Source organism: Mizuhopecten yessoensis, unplaced genomic scaffold (genome assembly GCF_002113885.1).
Source record: "Mizuhopecten yessoensis strain PY_sf001 unplaced genomic scaffold, ASM211388v2 scaffold9847, whole genome shotgun sequence".
In the NCBI taxonomy this organism is placed as follows: Eukaryota; Metazoa; Mollusca; class Bivalvia; order Pectinida; family Pectinidae; genus Mizuhopecten; species Mizuhopecten yessoensis.
The window spans coordinates 3378555-3402655 of record NW_018408252.1 but is presented as its reverse complement, the minus strand read 5'-3'; the positions used below and the strand labels follow the sequence as shown (position 1 = coordinate 3402655).

Here is a 24101-nt window from a genome sequence, read left to right as displayed (position 1 = left end):
AAGTATGCTTTAATCTCTGTAAAGTATTGAAAAAATATAATTATCAAGTATCTCAACACGTTCCTTATTGACACATATTCTACATGTACACGTAGTGGTTTTGCCATACAGTTTATTGTGTGTGATGGTTAATATGACTTCCTAAATGTTAGCGTTTGGAGACAGTGAAAGTGGGAAAGAGAGTATACATAGATTTATATTCATGGTCTAGAAAAAAAATGGCCAAAGACATTGAGTTGTTTAATGTAATAAATAAATTCACAAACGTTTCCTTTTTATATTCGCGTGTAGTTTGTCATTGCATATATGCACTTTATGTAAACATTTGAAAAGGGATATTCGTCTCGTGAATATTCCTTTTTACAGAAAGGTTTGTCCCATTGTTGAGGGAGTGTTTAGCCCCGTACCACCTGTACCGGTCACGGGAGAAGGCTGTGATAAATTGTAAAAACTTGTGCCCCATCCTTTGTTTAATTTTATTGGCAACAAATTTATGTTAAAAGCTAAATAAATTTAAATTCTTAATATTGGCAAGTGTGCAATTAACTTCTGATGATGAATAATTACTGTTCAATAAGTTTGAATACGGAATTAGAAATCATATAACTTGGTTTCATAGTGCGGTAAGAAGTTGCAGTTGCCTGACGGCCCCTCTCTGAGGGCCCCTTTGTAAACCGTTTCATCTCGCTCGCACCACTTGTGTTTGCTGCCTAATCAGGTGACGTTATCGGCGCTATTTTTAGCCGGGCTTTCCCGAACAATTCAAGTGGTCAAACTGGACATTTGGAACGGACTATGAATATGGGGATAGCGAGGTAACATAAGTGGAAGTGCATACAATACATACATTCATTAAAAAAAAAACGCCTTTTCATGTGATGTCCCTTTAAGCTTGTTGGGATGAATGACTATCAAGTTTATTGAATTTGAATAACCTTGAACTATCAAAATCACATGATTTAAATCAGTTAAATCTTCCAACATATGGCTATTATTGACACATATCAACAGAAATCACCATGTGTTTGATCATTTTTTATACAAATTTTTCTGCCTCCCTTGAGCTTTGAAAATTTTAATTGGAGGAAATCTGATACATTTGTTACATTATGGTATGTAATAGTGAATATCCTTACCTGTGATTTTTTGTCAGAATTATTTGCTGTCAAGATTTCAATTAGCTTAATATGTAATAAATAATAAAGATTGAACAGGATGGAATGTACTCATGCAAATCATTGAAACAAATGCATTCATTCTAACAGGTACGCTTAGAATATATGTCATACAAAATCATGTGACTGATTAACTAAATGACCAAATCGCCATTCATAAAATAGATTTTACAGATTTCTTAATGAAGAAAGGGGATGGCTGTTGTTTTTACAAAGTCTACATTAATTATCCTAGATATGTTGAATGAATTTAAGAAATGAGGTAAATAGCGAACTATTATGTGACGTCATAGTTTATGACATCATCATTTCTCCTTCAAATAAACAATCTGTAAAATCTCCTTGATGAGATGAAAGTGCTGACGAACGACATGTTGTTGAGATTTGTTCTTTTTATATTATTTCTTTGTCCGTAAAGATCAATTTATACTGCTGTTATACAAATATATATATATATATTGAGACAAAGCTGCAAATAAAACACTAGTGCAATAGGCATTGTGCAGTGGAGAATGCATATGCATGGATGTCATATAGCTGGCTGTACAGAGCGGTACGTTATAGGCGCTTGAGAGCGCTGAATGACAGCACATTGATTTTCCATCAGCAAACCCCCTGGTGTTATACAAGCCAGAACAAGGCCTATTGACTGCTACCACGTTTCATACAGTGGTACACCTTTGTGTCCCTGTGAAACAGCCATCAAATGTACCACCGCTGCACAATGTGCACACATGCTGTCAAGGAAGTCTTATACAAATCCTGGTTGTGGCATCAACGCATGTAGCTTAGTGCACCGCTTCATCTACAATTAACCCTTTCACCCCTGTGTAACTTCAGTAGACTCTACTGTGCATTGGTCAGGAGGAGTCCATTATGGTCTGCAGGGGTGAAAGGGTTAAGGATGGATAAGGAAGTTGTCAGATATTGGCTATAAAGAAAAGACTGAGCTGATGATTTGTCCATTTTTTAAAGCTAGCTGAAGCAGATTACATTTAGAAATATTAATTTTATGAATGATAAAATTGTCTTTTGAAATGAACTGTCTTATATCATATGATATAAGCAGACTTTTTTGAGGTTCTGCCTAATTATTACAATTATTCCATTTTTGAGTTGACTTCAATATGTCTGCAGGCTGTTGATCATAGATATTATATATATATAAACTATATTAGAACTGCACAGCAGCACAAGTCAATAGACAGAAAATATGAAGTTGTCATATATAGACTGATATCAAGTCTATAGTCATTTTCTTATAAACTATAGATCACAACAATTATGTAACAAGCTTTTCCAACTTAAAATCATGATTCTTGTTGGCCCGGTCAGGAGCGTGCAGACTGTCTTAAAGTGGAAGGAATAAAAAATATCCGGAGAAAACCACCACATATAAATGGTCCGACAGGTAACCCAATAGCTTTTCACGTCCCATCGTGGACAGTCAACTAGTGATGGGCGATCGGTTTAAAATCATAATCGATGATCAGTTTGAAATCCGAAATAGTAAACCAATAGATGATCAAATGCATAATCGTTTCGTAATTTTAAGGCACTGATTATACCCAAATAAATTGAGAATGCTACTGTTACATCTGTCATTAAGACAAATTGTAAACTATACACTAGCTTTCCTAATCTTTTATGATTAATGGATTTCAAACAACTTTTATGTTGTTTTGTTACTCATATAGAAAAAATCATTAGAATAATTGACATTCAATGCGAACTTATCATTGTCTACTTTTAACACTTCAATTTCAATGATGTACCAATTATATCGATAATGGAACTTGTAATAGTTAATTGGTATTGGAAAGATCAAACCGATAGATTTTCGATTATAATCTATCATCAGCTCATCACTTAGTGTCAACACTGGCCCTCTTGGTCTAAATTCTTAGGCAAACCTGATCTACCTAACTGTTTTGTCCACAATGCTAGGACTTAATTCAGTCTTTAATTGTAATTTCAATTACTTAACTTTTATAAACCAGTCATCCAAGATGTCCCATTGCTATCGGTTATCTTATGCTGCATAGCTTTATTGTGTAGATATAATCATAAACATGGCTGTATTTGAACATCACTTTTCAGAAAGTTAGTTCATGAAAAAAAAGTTTGGGGGTGGAGTATACTTGAATCAGGTTGTCTGTCTATCTCTATCTCTCTGTGTGTATACACACATTATTTGTACTACTCCCCCCAAAGTACCGCACCAATTTCAGTGATACTTGGTACGTGGAACACTTATATAATAGTGGATATTAAAAGAAAGAAATTGATTGGAATCACCTTCCCAATATGTGGAGTTATGCCCCTTTGTTAAAAATATTGTTCACAATTTAAGTCCTTCCAAAGTATTGCACAACATTGATAAATGATACTTTGTATACATAACATTTAAATTGAGGGAATGTGAAAAAAAAAGAACATAAATTGAAGAGGTATCAAATCAGACTTAACATGGGTGCTGTGCTTTGGTGTCAAAAGACACTTACATTAAGACTGCCAAGCTGAAAAAACACTAACATGGTCACTGTGCTGAGGTGTCATTGATACAAACATGGACACTTTGCTGAGGTGTCACAAAAACACTAACATGGACACTGTTCTGAGAACATGGACACTGTGCTGAGGAGTCACTTACACTAACATGGACTCTTTGCTGAGGTGTCATTGATACAAACATGGGCACTTTGCTGAGGTGTCATTGATACTAACATGGACATTATGCTGAGGTGTCACACACACTAACATGGACACTTTGCTTAGGTGTCACAAACACAAGCATGGACATTGTGCTGAGGTCTCACAAACACTAACATGAACATTGTGGTGAGGTGTTACAAACACTAACATGGTCAATGTGCTGAGGTGTCAAATACACTGACATGGACATTGTGCTGTGGTGTCCTAAACACTAAGATTGACACTGTGCTGAAGTGTCACAAACACAAGCATGGACATTGTGCTGAGGGGTCATTAATACTAACAAGGACACTTTGCTGAGGTGGCACAAACACAAACATGGACACTGTACTGAGGTGTCACAAAAACACTAACATGGACACTGTGCTGAGGTGTAACAAACACAAACATGGACATTGTGCTGAGGTGTCACAAACACTAACATGGACAGTGCGCTGAGGTGTCACAAACACAAGCATGGACATTGTGCTGAGGTGTCACAAACATCTTATATGGACACTGTGCTGAGGTGTCATTAATACTAACAAGGACACTTTGCTGAGGTGTCACACAAACACTAAAATGGACATGTGGCTGAGGTGTCACAAACACGAACATGGACAGTTTGCTGATGTGTCACACACACTAACATGGACACTTTGCTGAGGTGTCACAAAAACACTAACATGGACATTGTGCTCAGGTGTCCCAAACACTTACATGTACATTGTGCTGAGGTGTCCCAAACCCCTAACCTGGACACTGTGCTGAGGTGTCATTAACACTAACAAGGACACTTTGCTGATGTGTCACACAAACACTAAAATGCACATGAGGCTAAGGTGTCACAAACACGAACATGGACACTGTGCTGAGGAGTCACAAACACAAACATGGACGTTGTGCTGTGGTGTCACAAACACTAAGATTGACACTGTGCTGAGACATCAAAAACACTAACATGAACATTGTGGTGAGGTGTTACAAACTCTAACATGGACACTGTGCTGAGGAGTCACAAACACTAACATGGACCTTGTGGTGAGGTGTTACAAACTCTAACATGGACACTGTGCTGAAGTGTCACATGCACTAACATGGACAGTGCGCTGAGGTGTCACAAACGCTAACATGGACATTGTGCTGAGGTGTCAACACTTTGCTGAGGTGTCACAAAAACACAAACATGGACATTGTACTGAGGTGTCACAAACAAAAACATGGACACTGTACTAAGGTGGCACAAAAAGACTAACATGGACAGTGCGCTGAGGTGTCACAAACACTTACATGGACACTGTGCTGAGGTGTAACATACACTAACATGGACATTGGGCTGAGGTGTCAAATACACTAAAATGGACATTGTGCTGAGGTGTAACAAACACAAAAATGGACATTGTGCTGAGGTGTCCCATACACTTCCATGGACATCGTGCTGAGGTGTCCCAAACACAAACATGGACACTGTACTGAGGTGTCACAAACACTAGCATGGACACTGTGCTGAGGTGTAACAAACACTAACATGGACATTGTGCTCAGGTGTCCCAAACACCTAACATGTGAGATGTCACAAAGACAAACATGAACACTGTGCTGAGGTGTCACAAAAACCCTAACATGGACACTGTGCTGAGGAGTCACAAACATCTTATATGGACACTGAGCTGAGGCGTCATTAATACTAACAAGGACACATTGCTGAGGTGTCACACAAACGCTAACATTGACAGTGCGCTGAGGTGTCACAAACGCTAACATGGACATTGTGCTGAGGGGTCAAATACACTAACATGGACATTGTGCTCAGGTGTCCCAAACACCTAACATGGACACTGGGCTGAGGTGTCACATACACTAACATGGACATGGTGCTGAGGTGTCCCAAACACTAACATGGACACTGGGCTGAGGTGTCACATACACTAACATGGACATTGTTCTGAGGTGTCACAAACACTAACGTGGACATTGTGCTGAGGTGTCCCAAACACCTAACATGGACACTGTGCTAAGGTGTCACAAACACAAATATGGACATTATGCTGAGGTGTCACAAAGACAAACATGAACACTGTGCTGAGGTGTCCCAAACACCTAACATGTGAGATGTCACAAAGACAAACATGAACACTGTGCTGAGGTGTCCCAAACACAAACATGGACACTGTGCTGAGGGGTCACATACACTAACATGGACAGTGTGCTGAGGTGTCATTAATACTAACAAGGCCACTTTGCTGAGGTGTCACAAAAACGCTAACATGGACACTGTGCTGAGGGGTAGCAAACACAAACATGGACATTGTACTGAGGTGTCACAAACACTAGCATGGACACTGTGCTGAGGTGTCGCAAACACATACATGTACACTGTGCTGAGGTGTCACATACACTAACATGGACATTGTTCTGAGGTGTCACAAACACAAAAATGGACATTTTGCTGAGGTGTCACAAACACTAACGTGGACATTGTGCTGAGGTGTCCCATACACTTCCATGGACATCGTGCTGAGGTGTCCCAAACACCTAACATGGACACTGGGCTGAGGTGTCACATACACTAACATGGACATTGTGCTGAGGTGTCAAATACACTAACATGGACATTGTGCTGAGGTGTCACAAACACTAACATGGACATTGTGCTGAGGTGTCCCAAACACCTAACATGGACACTGTGCTGAGGTGTCCCAAATACCTTACATGGACACTGTGCTGAGGTGTCCCAAACACCTTACATGGACACTGTGCTGAGGTGACAAATCATACTTAACATGGACACTGCAAAGATGTTAAAAGCACTTATAAAGAAACAGCACAAAGATGTTAAAAATACTTTCACTGAGAATCTGCAGAGGTGTCGAAAAAATGTTTACCCTGGGACTGCAGATTTGTTCGAATTAAGCACTAAATGATGTTGAGACTCACAGTACAGAGATGTCAAAATGTGCTTACTTGCTTCCAGCAGATCATCAACAAGAGCTCACATGGACCTCAGTGCAGAGGTGTCAAATGTTGCTTACAAAAATAGTAACAAAGTTGATTTACTGGAGTCAATACAAAGTTATGATGTATATGAAACCCCAGGGAATTGTCAAACTGAGTGTATGATTAACAAACGTGTATACAAATACATAATGAAATGCAAAAATAATGCTTCTTTTTTCCAACAAACCGTTGAAGCCTTGTGCGGTGTAACTTGTACCAGAATACAAAAGTTTACTGTGCTATATAGTCACTGTGGGAAAGAACACATTGATATATCCATTTCCTAGGAACCTTATTTCCTCTAGCCTAATTAGTGCTGACCAAATCATCATTGACTCTAGTGATTCAACACCTTGGAGTTCCTTTTCCAGGACACCTGTAGGAGATTGACATTACACCTAACGAGACACTTCTGTTTCCGTTTGTTGCCAAATTGAAAAACAGAAGGCTGTTCAGACAATATCTGCAAATTGGTGTCTTCGAACAATTTGGACTACGAGACGTTTGTGTAGGTTATGTATCTATGGTATGTCAATATACTTACTGCCTGTAGAATGTTGATTTATTCCGTGGTCCTTCGTCCATCCGTGGTCCATCCGTAGTCCGGCCTTAAACAATTCTTGTTATCACTATTTCTCAGAAAGTACAAGAGGGATCTTTCTTAAATTTCATCTGAGGATTCCCCTTGGTCTGTAGTTGTGCATGTTGACTTTTGAGACTGATCAGATAAACATAGTGGCCGACAGGTGGCCATCTTGGATTTTGACAGTGAATGTTTATTATCGCTATTTCTCAGGAAATAATGGAGGGATCTTTCTCAGATTTGATATGTAGGTTCCCCATGGTCTGTTGATGTGCATGAACAAAGTGGCTGACATGCGACAATTTTGGAATTTGACAGTGATTGCTTGTTAATCGATATTTCTCATGAAGTTCTTGAGGGATCTTTCTCAAATTTGATGTATTGGTTCTCCTTGGTCTGTAGCTGTGCATGCTTACTTTGGTGAGTGATCATAAAAACAAGATGGGCACAGGAAGTACTAATGTCAGCAGTAATGATATATTTCTGATATTGTAATGATCAGATCTATTTCTCTTACATTTAAAGAACTGTACAAGTAAATATGTGAAACGGTGCATTTACTGTTTACATGACTTGATTAAACAGATAAGAGAAAGGAAGAGAAAAGATCAAACTGACAAAGAACTAATGAAGATTGTACAATGGTCGGCGCCAAGATCCCTCTGAGATCTCTTGTTGTATCATTATATCTGCAAATGGCCAATGGCCGTATAAACAAGAAAAAACCATAAAATATATTTTACCATTTTTGCAATAAACATGTTTTATGCATATGGCTTCTGACTGAAAACTGAACTTTGAATTATATCATGTTTTAAAACAAAAAGAAAATAATAAATATATTAGTCTTTGTTTCTTACTTCCTTAGTGCAAAACCTATACATGTATGTATAGCATGAATGCTTCATTTCCAACAATTCGAGCAGAAGACTGACAAATATTTGCTATCAATATTTCCCTACAGTGTAGGACATGTTTCTCATGAATTTCAATCTGTCTCATGATCTTAAACCACTCCGGCTCATTGAAGTTAAAGGAGATTGGGATCTAGGCATATTTCCTCAACCAAGAGTGGCTGTCCCTTTCAAGATAATTTATTATGCCCCCGCCATAAAACTGGGGGGGGGGGGGGGGCATATAGTGTTACCCATGTCCGCCCCGTCCCGTCCTGTCCCGTCTCGATTCAATGTAAACACTTAGTAACTTCATTCTTTGACAGATTTTGGACAAACTTTATACAAAGGTCAAGTATGGGTATATTTGAGACATGGTTGTATTTCAGGGATCCAAGGTCAATGCCAAGGTCACACTTGCTATATATAGAAAATCATCTACTGATTCAATTTAAACACTTAGCAACTTCATTCTTTCATGGATTTTGGTCAAACTTTATGCAAAGGTCAAGTATGAGTATACTTCGGACATTGTTGTGTTTCAGGGTTCCAAGGTCAAGGCCAAGGTCACTGTTGCTATATATAGAAAATCATCTACTGATTCAATTTAAACACTTAGCAACTTCATTCAATATGTTATGGAGATGGTAATAACATACAGAAAAAACATATGAATATTAAAATCAACTTTAAGTGTAGTACCTTGTGTGTGTGCATGTTTCAGGGTATCAAGATCAAAGTGGTTGTAACTTTTTATAGAACACTGAAACTAATTTCACATGGCAGCGTGCATTTAGGTCTTACAGACATTTTCTAGTTTTTATTTTGTAATGTGTGGATTAGTCATTCAACATTTGTATGAAGCAAATATTGACCGGTCTTTGAACTTTGAGCGACAGGAGTTTGTATATTTTTGCGTTTTGCCTATGGTGCTTTTCCAATTCTGATTTTCAGTTAATTTTCGACAATATATTTTTCATTTATATATATGTTATCAGCAAATATTTGGTTTATGAATTGAATGAATAATTGGAATTAGATGAATAGAATCTGTATGTCCATATGCACATATTTCATGAAGTTTGAGGTACATGTATTTCTCGTCCTCTGTCCTTGCTTCAGCTAGATGCTAATTCATGTATGAGCACATCACAGCAAGCGGGACATAAATCCCATGAACTGGCTTGTACTGCAGACATGCTATGACCTTGCTTAAATTGAAAGAACATCTTGAGCTGTCAAAATCTTCTTCGAAACCCTATAAAGCACTGTAAAATGTATAATTGAACATGATTTCTCAAAAAACAAATCAAAAATTGTTCGATCAAATTTTTTGGATTGGATTTTTGTGCCAACTGAGGGTCAGGAATTTATCTGTAATTCCTTTAGGTTCTGTCTGTCTCCAATAAGAAATAAATTTTAAAATACAGTTAAATTATGTTGCAGTTATATTGTTCTTAGTTGGTATGGCTTCACACAAGTTTTGGTGCAAGAATGAATCATCACACAGCTTTGCTTATGGAACCCCTGACTATTACAGGCTTCCATTAGAAATAAAGTCTGTAACAAGAATAATAATATTATCTGATATGGTCTAACAAAATCTGGATGAATTAATACTGTGTAAAACTTACACCTGGCGTCCATCCTGCAATGGTATAGTGTCAAGTCTCCATTTTTTTTCAGCGTACGTTCAGCGTTTGCATGGATATATACAAGCCTTTTTTTATGACTGAATATTGGTCAACTCCCCTATCCAAGTTCGGCATAATTTTCCCCTATTTCAGCTTCATTTCCCTGTACTTCCGCTAAAAATTTCCCTGCTTGAAACTAAAATACAACTACATAAATATCTGCCTTGGTTCTATCTTAAATTGTTGTATTTTCCGTCAGTTCAACGACTGTGTGATTTATTTCGTTTTCCCTGTGTTCATTAGTTGTCATTGCCAATATCTTATGACACTTTACACTGAGCTGGCCCAGTTAACAGTAAACAATATCATAGCAGACACATAAAAACTGTGTTCTAATGCATATCCAGTGATTGATTCAAAGCCTCTATAACGAACAGCAAGAAACAGAAATTAGAGATGTCATCCATGATTGCCTCTCATACTTTCCCCCTGGCTCAGGCCTGAAGCCACTCTTCCTGCTGTCAGGTCATGCACCTACAGCCCATATTTTCCCATTTTCAGGTAAAGGTACTACTTAACTTTCTATTCCTGCATTAATCCCTGGTTTGTACAACAATAATTATACCTGCACACATTGCTAACATTGAATTGTCTGCTCAGTTTCATATCATTCGAATGTCTTATTATACAATGTGTCAAAGTTGTAATTGACTGTTTGACTAAACTATTTAATGTAATTTGCTTAAGAGTCCCTGAAAGTGTCCACCATTGCAAGACGCCTCTCTATTGTAAGATATAGCAGTGGTACCAGAAAGGTTCATACAGACTGCATCACTAGTACTGTTAATTCAGACCATTCTTTGGTGCCTGCATCACTGTTTATTCAGACTGTTACTTTGGTGCCTGCATCACTATTTATTCAGACTGTTACTTTGGTGCCTGCATCACTAGTACTGTTAATTCAGGCCATTCTTTGGTGCCTGTATCACTGTTAATTCAAACCATTCTTTGGTACCTGCATCACTAGTACTGTTAATTCAGACCATTCTTTGGTGCCTGAATCACTGTTAATTCAGACCATTCTTTGGTGCCTGTATCACTGTTAATTCAAACCATTCTTTGGCACCTGCATCACTAGTACTGTTAATTCAGACCATCCTTTGGTGCCTGAATCACTGTTAATTCAGACCATTCTTTGGTGCCTGGATCACTGTTAATTCAGACCATTCTTTGGTGCCTGGATCACTGTTAATTCAGACCATTCTTTGGTGCCTGCATCACTGTTTATTCAGACTGTTACTTTGGTGCCTGCATCACTAGTACTGTTAATTCAGGCCATTCTTTGGTGCCTGTATCTCTGTTAATTCAAACCATTCTTTGGTACCTGCATCACTAGTACTGTTAATTCAGACCATTCTTTGGTGCCTGAGTCACTGTTAATTCAGACCATTCTTTGGTGCTTGTATCACTGTTAATTCACACCATTCTTTGGTGCCTGCATCACTGTTTATTCAGACTGTTACTTTGGTGCCTGCATCACTATTTATTCAGACTGTTACTTTGGGGCCTGCATCACTAGTACTGTTAATTCAGGCCATTCTTTGGTGCCTGTATCTCTGTTAATTCAAACCATTCTTTGGTACCTGCATCACTAGTACTGTTAATTCAGACCATCCTTTGGTGCCTGAATCACTGTTAATTCAGACCATTTTTTGGTGCCTGTATCACTGTTAATTCAGTCCATTCTTTGGTGCTTGTATCACTGTTAATTCAGACCAGTCTTTGGTGCCTGTATCACTGTTAATTCAGACCACTCTTTGGTGCCTGTATCACTGTTAATTCAGACCAGTCTTTGGTGCCTGTATCACTGTTAATTCAGACCATTCTTTGGTGCCAGAATCACTGTTAATTCAGACCATTTTTTGGTGCCTGTATCATTGTTAATTCAGACAATTCTTTGATGCATGCATCACTGTTTATTTAGGCCATTCTTTGGTGCCTGTATCACTGTTAATTCAGACCATTCTTTGTTGCCTGTATCACTGTTAATTCAGACTATTCTTTGGTGCCTGTATCACTGTTAATTCAGACTATTCTTTGGTGCCTGTATCACTGTTAATTCAGACCACTAATTGGTGCCTGTATCACTGTTAATTCAGACCATTCTTTGGTGCCTGTATCATTGTTTATTCAGACCATTATTTGATTCATTCATCCTGTTAATTCAGACCATTCTTTGGTGCCTGTATCACTGTTAATTCAGACCATTCTTTGGTGCCTGTATCACTGTTAATTCAGACCATTTTTTGGTGCCTGTATCAGTGTTAATTCAGACCATTCTTTGGTGTCTCTATCACTGTTTATTCAGACCATTCTTTGGTGCCTGTATCACTGTTAATTCAGACCATTCTTTGGTGCCTGTATCACTGTTAATTCAGACCATTCGTTGGTGCCTGTATCACTGTTAATTCAGACCATTCTTTGGTGCCTGTATCACTGTTTATTCAGACCATTCTTTGGTACTTGTATCACTGTTAATTCAGACCATTCTTTGGTGCTTGTATCACTGTTAATTCAGACCATTCTTGGGGACTTGGATCACTGTTAATTCAGCCCATTCGTTGGTGCCTGTATCATTTTTAATTCAGACCATTTTTTGGTGCTTGTATCAGTGTTTATTCAGGTCATCCTTTGGTGCCTGTATCATTGTTAATTCAGACCATTCTTTGGTGCCTGTATCACAGTTAATTCAGACCATTTTTTGGTGCCAGTATCACTGTTTATTCAGACCATTCTTTGGTGCCTGTATCACTGTTAATTGAGACCATTCTTTGGTGCTGGTATCACTGTTAATTCAGACCATTCGTTGGTGCCTGTATCACTGTTAATTCAGACCATTCTTTGGTGCCTGTATCACTGTTAATTCAGACCATTCTTTGGTACTTGTATCACTGTTAATTCAGACTATTCTTTGGTGCTTGTATCACTGTTAATTCAGACCATTCATTTTCTGTTGCATTGTCAACATTGACCGAGATAAGGATCATATGCCTTGGAATCAAATAATGGTATAGTAAGATTTATCACATCATGTACTGTGTTATCTAGTGAATGTTATCCATGTCATATTTTGTAATATGACTTATCAGCCCTGTGACTGGTTGTAATTAAGTTTCATTTTTTTCAGTTGTGACATCACACCTAGGACAAGTACATGACGTCACAGACTTACGCACTTGAGTCAAAATGGCGGCTTTTTATATTTCAAGGTTGCATGAAATTGTCGTTTTACACGAATAAATGTCACAAACTTGATTATTTGAAAAAAAGGATCTTACACTTGTTTTCATTTCATATGAAATTTATGATCGCTAAATTAATTAAAAAAATTCTTAACCTCATTTCTTAAATCTCATATGTAATGGAAACTCATATAAGATCCTATATCTATTAATACATTATGTTTTAACCTAAATATTTTTGAAGTAGAAAGTCTTTTGAAATAGAAATGGTACAATTCAATACAGCTTCATCTTCATGCATCTGCAAGATTCCTAAATGTTTTGGAATTATCCTTGGAATTTGTAATGGATTGAAACTGCATTCTACTGCCATATCCTTATCAAGATGGATCATCTTATGGTGAACAAAAAAATGTAGGGTCCTTGGAATCTCCAAAGGTACCGTAGCAGTGTTTTGTTTCTTCTTTACATTGACTGTCTTGATGAGAACATAATGGTCGCAAGTCTTTGTAACGTAATAACGTTGCGTTTCTAAGCTTTTAATCTGATTGTTTTGTTTTCTGTAGTATTTGGCATATGACCCGCGGGGTGCCAGTGTGCAGGGTTTCCTGTTTGCCATGTATCTTGACTGTCACTGATGGTTACCTTGAACTCCGGCTATGATATTTGCAGGCGTTGGTGTAAATCTCCAGATCAATGACTTTTCACAGCAGTTGTCTTTCGTCATTAGCTCTCCTGTGCCCTTGCTGTGTTTCTGTCAAGTCTCGGTTCCCAGGTTACAACAGTGCTGTTAGTCCCATTGTTTACACGGGTTGAAACTGTTGAACAACTTATATAATAGAAACTTTGAATTCGTTTCAGTTACATGTACGGCAATTTTACATTATTTTTGATTCTTACTAACAGTGGATCATTTTCCTGATGGGTAAATATTACATTGATGATTATGCTTCATAGTATTTTGAAAATTTGATCATTTTAATGCAGATCCTTCCAAAATTCTCAAAAAATAGCTTAAGTAGACAATCGTTTACGGAGTGAGTCAGTAAACTATGGTAAATAGATGGATCACCAATAAAGGATTGATTTAGGCTTCAGTGCACATGAAGATTATAACTGAAGGGTTGCAACGATTTATAGTGCGAAGATATATCACAATATTTTAAATACGGTACATTAATGCACAATATTTTTACCTCACCTGGCACGAAGTGCCAAGTGAGCTTCCTGATACCGTGGCGCGGCGTCCGTCGTCAATATTTTACTTTAAACGACTTCTTCTTAATAACCGAACGGCCTAGGGTGTCGATATTTGGCCTGAAGCAAACTGGGATGAAGGGATACAAAGTTTGTTAAAATTAATGACCTTCACCCATTTTCAAGGTCACAGGGGTCAAATATGTTAAAAACTTTAAACATCTTCTTCTCAATAACCAAACTGCCCGGGGAGATGATATTTGGCCAGTAGCATGCTTGGGTGAAGGGCTACTAAGTTTGATCAAATGAATGACTTTCAATTATATTTAAGGTCACAGGGATCAATTGTCTTAAAAAACCTTTAAACAACTTTTTCTCAATAACCAAAATGCCCAGGGTTATGATATTTGGCCAGTAGCATGCTGAGATGAAGGGCTACAAAGTTTGTTGAAATGAATGACCTTCACCCATAATCAAGGTCACAGGGGTCAAATATGTTAAAAACTTTAAACAACCTATTTTGAATAACCAAAATGCACAGGATGATGATATTGCGCCAGTAGCATGCTGAGATGAAAGGCTACAATTTTTTTTCAAATGCATGACCTTCACTCATATTCAAGGTCGCAGGGGTCAAATATGTTAAAAACTTTAAACAACTTCTTCTCAATAACCAAAATGCCCAGGGTAATGATATTTGGCCAGTGCATGCTGAGATAAAGGGCTACAGAGTTTGTTCAAATAAATGACCTTCACCCATATTCAAGGTCACAGGGGTCAAATATGTTAAAATCTTTAAACAACTTCTTCTGAATAACCAAAATGCCCAGGGTGATGATATTTGACTAGTAGCATGCTGGGGAACAGGGCTACAAAGTTTGTTCAAATGAATGACCTTCCCTTGTATTCAAGGTCACAGGGGTCAAATATGTTAAAAACATTAAACAACTTCTTTTGAATAACCAAAACGCACAGGGTGATGATATTTAGTCAGCAGCATACTAGGATCAAGGGCTACCAAGTTTGTTTAAATGTTTGACCGTGAATTATATTCAAGGTCACAATGAGCAAATATGTTCAAAATATTTAAGCAACTTGTTCTGAATAACCAAAAGGCTCAGGATGTTGCTATTTGGCCAGTAGCATGCTGGGATCAAGGACTACTATGTTTGTTAAAGTGAATAACTTTGACTTATATTCAAGGTCACAGGAGTCAAGAGTTGTTTAAAATCTTTAAACGACCTCTTCTGAATAACCATGGCTCCCAGGATGTTGATACTTTGCAAATTGCATCCTGAGATGAAAGGCTATAAAATTTGTTCAACATAATCACTTTGTTCGACTTTCAATCATAGGGGTGGAATGTTTAAAAAAAAAAAAAAAAATGGGTCTTTTGAATGAGTTTTAATCATGAATACTGATATTTTGCCTGTAGCTTTATTTTAGATCACATTTAAGGTTACAAGTGTGAGATTTATAACAGGTGAGCGATGCAGGCCCATTGGGCCTCTTGTTTGGGAGATTATGAGACACCTATGATATTTCAAATTTGGTCGTTTCTTAATTTAGTCTATACACATATCGGTTCCAACATGGCAAGTGACAGCTCCAGCTCGGCATGCACTTTGAAAGAGGTGAATTTTGTGAAACTTTAAAGTCATGTCCATTTTGGACCAAATCTATTTCCAGTTTTAATATTGCCATTAAAATTTGGCAAGATATCTTTTCGCTTTGCTTCTGCCTGTTACTATATGTATCGTGATAATTGCACTGTATCGTGACCACAGTATTGTGATACGTAATGTATCGTCATGTTAATGTACCGCTGCAGCCCTAGTAGTTATATACTTGAACTTGAAGAGCTTGTTGAAGCTGTTTACTCAATCACCACTGAAAACATATTTGAACTCTTCCAATTCAAAGGTTGGAACAGTTCATTATGAAATTTTAGGGGTGAACAAATAAGGCTGAAAGTTTTTGTGTTATTTTGTTTGCATTATTAGCTCACCTGGCCTGAGGCAGACCCCAGGTGAGAGCTTTATGCCGTGGTGTGGCGTCCGTTGTCCGGCACCCGACGTCAATATATTACTTTAAACAACTTCTTCCTAATAACCAAAAGGCCTAGGTCGATGATATTTGGCTAGAAGCAAACTGGGATGAAGGGTTACCAAGTTTGTTCAAATAAATGACCTTCACCGATTTTCAAGGTCACAGGGATCAAATATGTTAAAACTTTAAACAACTTCTTCTGAATAACCAAAATGCCCAGGGTGATGATATTTGGCAAGTAGCATACTGGGATGAAGGGCTGCAAAGTGTGTTCAAATGATCAATGACCATCACATATATTCTAGGTCATAGGGGTCAGTTGTCTAAAAAAAACTATAAACAACTTCTTCTGAATAACCAAAAGGCCCAGGATTTTGATATTTGGCCAGAAGCATGCTAGGCTGAAAGGCTACCAAGTTTGTTCAAATGAATGACATTGAATTATATTCAAGGTCACAGGGGTCAAATATGTTTAAAACCTTTAAACGACTTATTCTGAATAACCGAGAGGCCTAGGGTGATGATATTTGGCCAGTAACATGCTGGGATTAAGGGATACCAAGTTTGTTCAAATAAATGACCTTGACTTATATTCAAGATCATAGGGGTCAAAAATGTTAAAATATTTAAACAACATCTTCTGATTGACCAAGAGGCCTAAGGTGATGTTATTTGGCCAGTAACATGCTGGGAAAAAGGGCAACCAAGTTTGTTCAAATAATTTACCTTGACTTATGTTCAAGGTCACAGGGGTCAAATGTGTTTTAACCTTGAAACAACTTCTTCTGAATAACCGAGAGAACTAGGGTGATGATATTTAGGCAGTAACATGCTGGGAAGAAGGGCTATGAAGTTTGTTTAAATAAATGACCTTGACATATATTCAAGACCATAGGGGTCAAATATGTTTAAAACATTTGAATGACTTTTTCTTAATAGTTAAAATGCCAAGGGTGATGATATTTGGCCATTAACATGCTGGGATGAAGGGCTACAACGTGTGTTCAAATGATCAATGACCTTCACTTATATTCTAGGTCATAGGGGTCAGTTGTCTAAAAAAAAACTATAAACAACTTCTTCTGAATAACCAAAAGGCCCAGGATTTTGATATTTGGCCAGTAACATGCTAGGATGAAGGGCTACCAAGGTTGTTCAAATGAATGACATTGAATTATATTCAAGGTCACAGGGGTCAAATATGTTTAAACCTTTAAACAACTTCTTCTGATTGACCAAGAGGCCTAAGGTGATGATATTTGGCCAGTAACATGCTGGGAAAAAGAGCAACCAAGTTTGTTCAAATAAATTACCTTGACTTATATTCAAGGTCACAGGGGTCAAATGTGTTTAAACCTTGAAACAACTTCTTCTGAATAACCGAGAGAACTAGGGTGATGATATTTAGGCAGTAAAATGCTGGGAGGAGGGGCTACCAAGTTTGTTCAAATAAATGACTTTGAAATATATTCAAGATCACTGGGGTAAAATATGTTAAAAACATTTAAACAACTTATGAATAACCAAGAGGCCTAGGGTGATGATATTTGGCCAGTAACATGCTGGGAAGAAGGGCTATGAAGTTTGTTTAAATAAATGACCTTGACATATATTCAAGGTCACAGGGGTCAAATATGTTTAAAACATTTGAATGACTTTTTCTTAATAGTTAAAATGCCAAGGGTGATGATATATAGGCATTAACATGCTGGGATGAAGGGCTACAAAGTTTGTTCAAATGAATGACCTTCGCCCATATTCAAGGTCACAGTGGTCAATATATGTTTAAGTCTGTAAATGATTTGTTCTGTATAACCAAAAGGTCCAGGGTAATGATATTTTGGCAAAAGCATGTTGGGTTTGAAGACTATAAATACTGTTCAACCTAATGTCCTTGTTCGACATTCAAGGTCACGGGCGTCAAATGTTTAAAACTTTTCATAGGTTCTTATTAATCAAACACTGATAATCTGCCTGTAGTTGTATTTTAGTCCACTTTTAAGATTACAAGTGTGAGAATAATACCAGGTGAGCGATTCAGGCCTATTAGGCCCCTTTTTCTGAATAATCAAAGGCTGCAGGATGATGATATTTGGCCTGTTACATGCTGGGATGTAGGGCTACCAAGTTGTTCAAACGAACGACCTTCACTTGTTATCAAGTACACAGGGGTCAATTGTCTAAAAAAAACTTTAAACAACTTCTTCCGAATAACCATGAGGCCCAGGATGTTGATATTTGGCCAGTAGCATGCTAAGATGAAGGGCTACCTAATTTGTTCAAATGAATGACCTTGAATTATATTCAAAGTCACAGGAGTCAAATATATTAAAATCTTTAAGCGACTTCTTCTGAATAACCATAAGGCCTAGAATGTTGATATCTGGTCAGTAGCATGCTGGGAATATAGTTTTTTCAAGTGAATGACCTTGATTATTAGCTCACCGGGTCTGAAGGACCAAGGTGAGCTTATGCCAACGACTTCTTCTTCTTAACCACTGATTGGAATTTAACTAAATTTGACTGGAAGCATGTGGTGGGGATTCAAAATTGTATAAATGGTGGTGCTGACCCCCCATGGGACTGAGAGGCGTGGCCAAAAGGGGGCAATTTGGCTATATTAAGGGGTGGGGCCAAAAAAGTTTATTACTTGGAAATGGTTGATATCCCCAGTGTATAACCATATTTCTTCCACAATATTCTGTGTTATTCCACTCTCAGATCATTGTATAAACACTCAGACTGTTAGATAAATATGAGTTATATACCACTTGTGGTATATGACCTACACAAGTTTTGATTGGTCGAGAAGATGAACTTTGACCGGGACGACTTTTTCCTCGCGCTTTTTACCACAATCTGTTTTGTTTACGTCGTGTGCTGTCAACATTCGACAAATGTTGGTGACTTTGTGAGGTTATGTGGAAAAGGGGGTTATTAAGGCAATATTAAAAGAAGATGATACTTAAAGATTTGATCGCTAGTTTCAGGCAAAATTGCTACAGACGCTCAGTTTCTTTTCGGCGTCACACCATCGCATGTCCAGGTCGTGAAACCAAAACAAGATCTGTCACAGTGTTGGAAAATATTTCATTCTCCCAATGTCCCATTATCGCTATTTGGACAATCTGACTATGGCTGAACTGTCACTATAAACGTCAACCATAGAACCGTCACGAAGAAACGTAGGCCTATGGTTTTGGACATTGACAGCGATAAGTTCGTCTTCGTCACTTGGCGGGAGGCAGACTTTGTACGATATGCTTACGCGCATATAGTCCGTGGTTAATTTATATGAATTGATGCAATACTGCTACTCCCAATATTTGAAGTCGTTCATCTATTATATTTTTTCATGAAGTCGTTGCCGAAACATTAATTTTGACAATTATTAGATTTGTAACAATATTAATATTAATGAGTGACTTTTTACATATGGGTCATATCACTACGCCAGCCTTGTCAACAAACACATGTGTGTATGTTATTTCCGACTGATCATGAGATTGTGGTAGAAACAGATCACACAACTCGTGGTTGTGGATTATGGTATTTATTTCACTCTCGTTGGTTTATTTTCAAAAGTTACAGAAAGACACTCGCTAAAGCACATGTCTTTTGTAATGTTTGGAAATTAACTAACTCGAGTGAAATAAAAACCATATTTAACAACCACTCGTTGTGTAACCTCCATATACAATTGCTGAGTATAAAAAGAAGAATGCACATTTGCTTCCAGGATGGCTCTAGGGTCTGGCCCCATCCTTGGAGACATAGTTTCTGGGTCATAACTTTGAAACAGAATGTTGATATTTAGCCAATAGCATGCTTGAATGAAACTCTATCAAGCTTTTTAATTTTAATGACTTGGACCCACTTTCAAGGTCACATTTATACGAATATGTTTAAACATTTAAATGACCTAATTTCAATAAACAAAAGGATAGGGTGGTGATATTTTGCAAGTTGGATCTTGAGGTGAAGGGCTATAAAATTTGTTCAACATAATGACCATGTTCTATTTCTAGGTCACAGGGGTCAAATGTTTTAAAATCTTTTAACAGGTTCTTTTACATTACTCAAAGTCATGAATATACTGTCGATATTTTGCCTTCAGCTTTATTTAAGATCACTTTCAAGGTTACAAGTGTGAGATGTAAACATGGTGAGCGATGCAGGCCCATTGGGCCTCTTGTTTTCATCATATTTATATTCACATGTCACAAGTACATTTAACATGAACAAACATTTAAAAAGCAAGCATTTCATACGCACTTACTTTAAATTGATGTGCAGTGCAAATAGGTTATATTCAACACATTTGTGTTCGTCTCTGCATGATGTTGCAGACTGCATTTATTAACCGTTTTTCGCACATAATGTATATTTTACGAGGGCATTAACCAGTGTGAAATATGTTCATGGTACAGTAGACAGGTGTACTGAGATAAATACATAATTGCGGTATCACTTTTGATATATGATTTCAAAACGTTTTTTTCTTTCCTGCAAAACACTGTTCTTCATTATCTAATGTTGTGATGTTGAAGCTGTCTGCTTTCCTAACTCTTAGCCTGAATAGCTGAATGGCGGCAAAAATACACACTGTCAACTACGGAATACAAATGTATACAAAATTGTAGTTGCCACATTACCATAGCTCTAAGGAGGCTAAAATATTTGGAACAATCCCCTGCCCGAGACATACCAGAGTCTGTAAAAATGGTAGTTTCTACTCATGCTTAATGCTCAGCAATTTAGGAGTGTGACGACTGGTTCGCCCGTGGTCAGTATAATGTGACCGGGTGGTGTGTCCTGCTTGGTGTCTTCAGCAGTAACGTTTCAGTGAGGTAGCACTATAAAGTCGGCATCGATCAGTTCTGCACTATCACAGGGAGACAAACACGACCATATCACAGCCTTCCAAAACACACACGCATACACTACACGCATGCATCTTGTACACAGGGGAGGCCGTCCTTAAATGACCATAGATGTTGATAGGAGGTTAAACAATACTAAACCAAACCATATTCATTATATATTCATCGATTAATTATATTAATGTGTGAAATATGCAACCTTGCATTGCCTAAATACACTATATTACAAAATTCAGATTTACTTTGGGTGGTTCAGGGTGGCCCAGTGGACATCGCACTCGCCTTTGACCAAGGCAGCTGGGGTTTGATTTCCCAATCGGACGTGAAAAGGTATGGGGCCCCTGCCCAACCTTGTGGGTTTTATCCGGGTAGTCTGGTTTCCTCCCACATTAAGACCCTCAGCATGCTAACATCCGGGCTAACAAGAATGATTAAAATAAGCTGTAATCACTGTAATGTTTCATAATTGTTGTAAAATAAATAAAGTTAATTTATATACGATTTACTAGGTATGTATGAATACTATGATCAACATTTTTGTAAGGTTTACAGTTTTGTTTCTCCAAATCGATTAGAATATGGCCAATATACGGTCATTTTTATCAGAACGAGTTGAAGTGTTGAAAACAGAAAAGGTTTCATAAACTACAAACCTTTTCCGTGACATCATTTTTTTTAGCTCACCTGGTAAGCTTATGCTGTACCGCAGCGTCCGTCGTCCGTCCGTCAATTTTTCCTTTTAAACGCTAATTGTCCTGAACGGCCAATTAGATTTTGACCAAATTTGGTCTTGAGCATTCTTAGGCCAAGGGACTCAATTTTTTATAAAAGCTGGTGTGGCCCTCCTGGGGGCATAGGGGTGGGGCCCAATAGGGGGAAATAGAGGTAAAACCTTTAAAATCCTTCTTCTACCGTAGGGATTAAGGGATTAAACCTTATGTAGTATGGAGCATCCTTGGGCCAGTGGGACTCAATTTTGTATAAACAGTGGGTGTGGCCCCCCTGGGGGCAAAGAGGTGGGACCCAATAAGGAGAAATAGTAGTAAAACCTTTAAAATCCTTCTTCTACCGTAGGGATTTTATTCTAATTTAGTCTGGAGCATCCCTTGGTCAAGGGGACTCAATTTTGTATAAATGGTGGGTGTGGCCCTCCTCGGGGCAGAGGAGCGGGACCAGATAGGGGAAATAGAGGTAAAACCTTTAAAATCCTTCTTCTACCATAGGGATTAAGGGATTTCATCCCAATTTAGTCTGGAGCATCCTTGGACAAAAGGGACCCAATTTTGTATAAACAGTAAGTGTGGCCCCCCTGGGGGCTGAGGAGCGGGGCCAAATAGCAAATTCTTCAAAATCCTATTCTGTAGGAATGGGTGAGGAGTATGTCCATATTTGGTCTAATGCATCCTGTTGGGTGAAGGGGACCTAATTTGTCAGATCTGTGAGTTGAAGTTACACTTAATACTGAATGATGACACTTCTAACCAGAAGTTTTCAATATCACCCATGTCAAATTGAAAGCATTATTCATTGATAAATATAATAACTTGTAGTATAATGGTTTTAAATGCGAGGCTGCCCATCCTTCCCCAATGAAGGTCACTGTTCTTAAACTGATTTCTTAGTATAATCTTCATTGTTTGTTGTACATATTTTGAATAAACAACCGGCCGAAAAAGGCACAAAAACAATTTTTAACAACAAATAATTGTAGTAACAGGGGCAGATGGGTATATAACACAAAAACTGTGCAATGAATCGACCAGACACTTAAACCAACCTGACAAAACAAAATTTTGATATGGAGCAAGCTCCGGACCATCAGCAAAAAGCAGGCGCCATAAAAGTAAGAGGATGGGAGATAACTCTGTAGCTCTGTGTCGAGATAGGGGTTACGTGACGGTAGGGAGGTCAGGATATTTGAATCTTTTGGTTTTGGGCTACAAAGATGGGTGAAGGTATTGTTTCTGCATACTAAAGTTATGGTAATTATTACTGAAATGAAACTGATTCTATCTTCATTGTTTGTGGTATATTTGAGTCACCTAATATAGGAACAAGCTGCACACTAAGTACACTGTAGTCATAAGTATGGTAAATACAACATATAGCCATCCATTGTGATGTCATATATTCCAAAACTACAGAGTTTAACTCATTAACCCCTGAAATTTCAGAATGAACTATTCCAACCTTTGCAGCAGGCGCCATAAAAGGAAGAGGAGGGGAGATCACTCCGTGGGTCTGTCGTCGAGATATGGCTTACGTAACGGTAGGGAGGTAGGGATATTTGAATCTTTTGTTTTTGGGCTACAAAGATGGGTGTAGGTATTGTATATGCATACAAAAGTTATGGTAATTATTACTGAAATGAAACTTTGAATTGGAAGAGTTCAAATGTGTCTTCAGGGGTAAATGAGTTAAATTAAAATGCATTCAGGGGTTAGTTTATTTGCTATAGTAACTATGCACAGTATGAAAGGGTGTGACACTTATGCTAATCCTCGAGTCAAACATTAGAAGATTTCAGTAAGGATTCGAGTGAATCAGCTAATCTAAGTGCTTTATTTGTATAAAAATACATTTGACTATCATTTGACTGAAAACATAATTTAGTCACAAAACTTTATATAAAATAGAAATATTGCATGTCAGTTATCAAGATGTCTTAACACTTCACCTTATTGTGTTTTTGCCCCCTTAAGCTACAGCTTAAGCAAACTTTTTCTATATCATGCTTGGATTAATTGTCACCTT

At 37.8% G+C, this 24101-nt stretch overlaps 1 protein-coding gene across 1 annotated transcript in view; it reads left to right on the top strand.

The window, feature by feature from the left end:
• LOC110458888 (protein bowel-like) overlaps positions 1-24101 on the top strand; it is an 87356-nt gene that overhangs the window by 8004 nt on the left and 55251 nt on the right. The gene's annotated exons all lie outside the window — the stretch shown is intronic.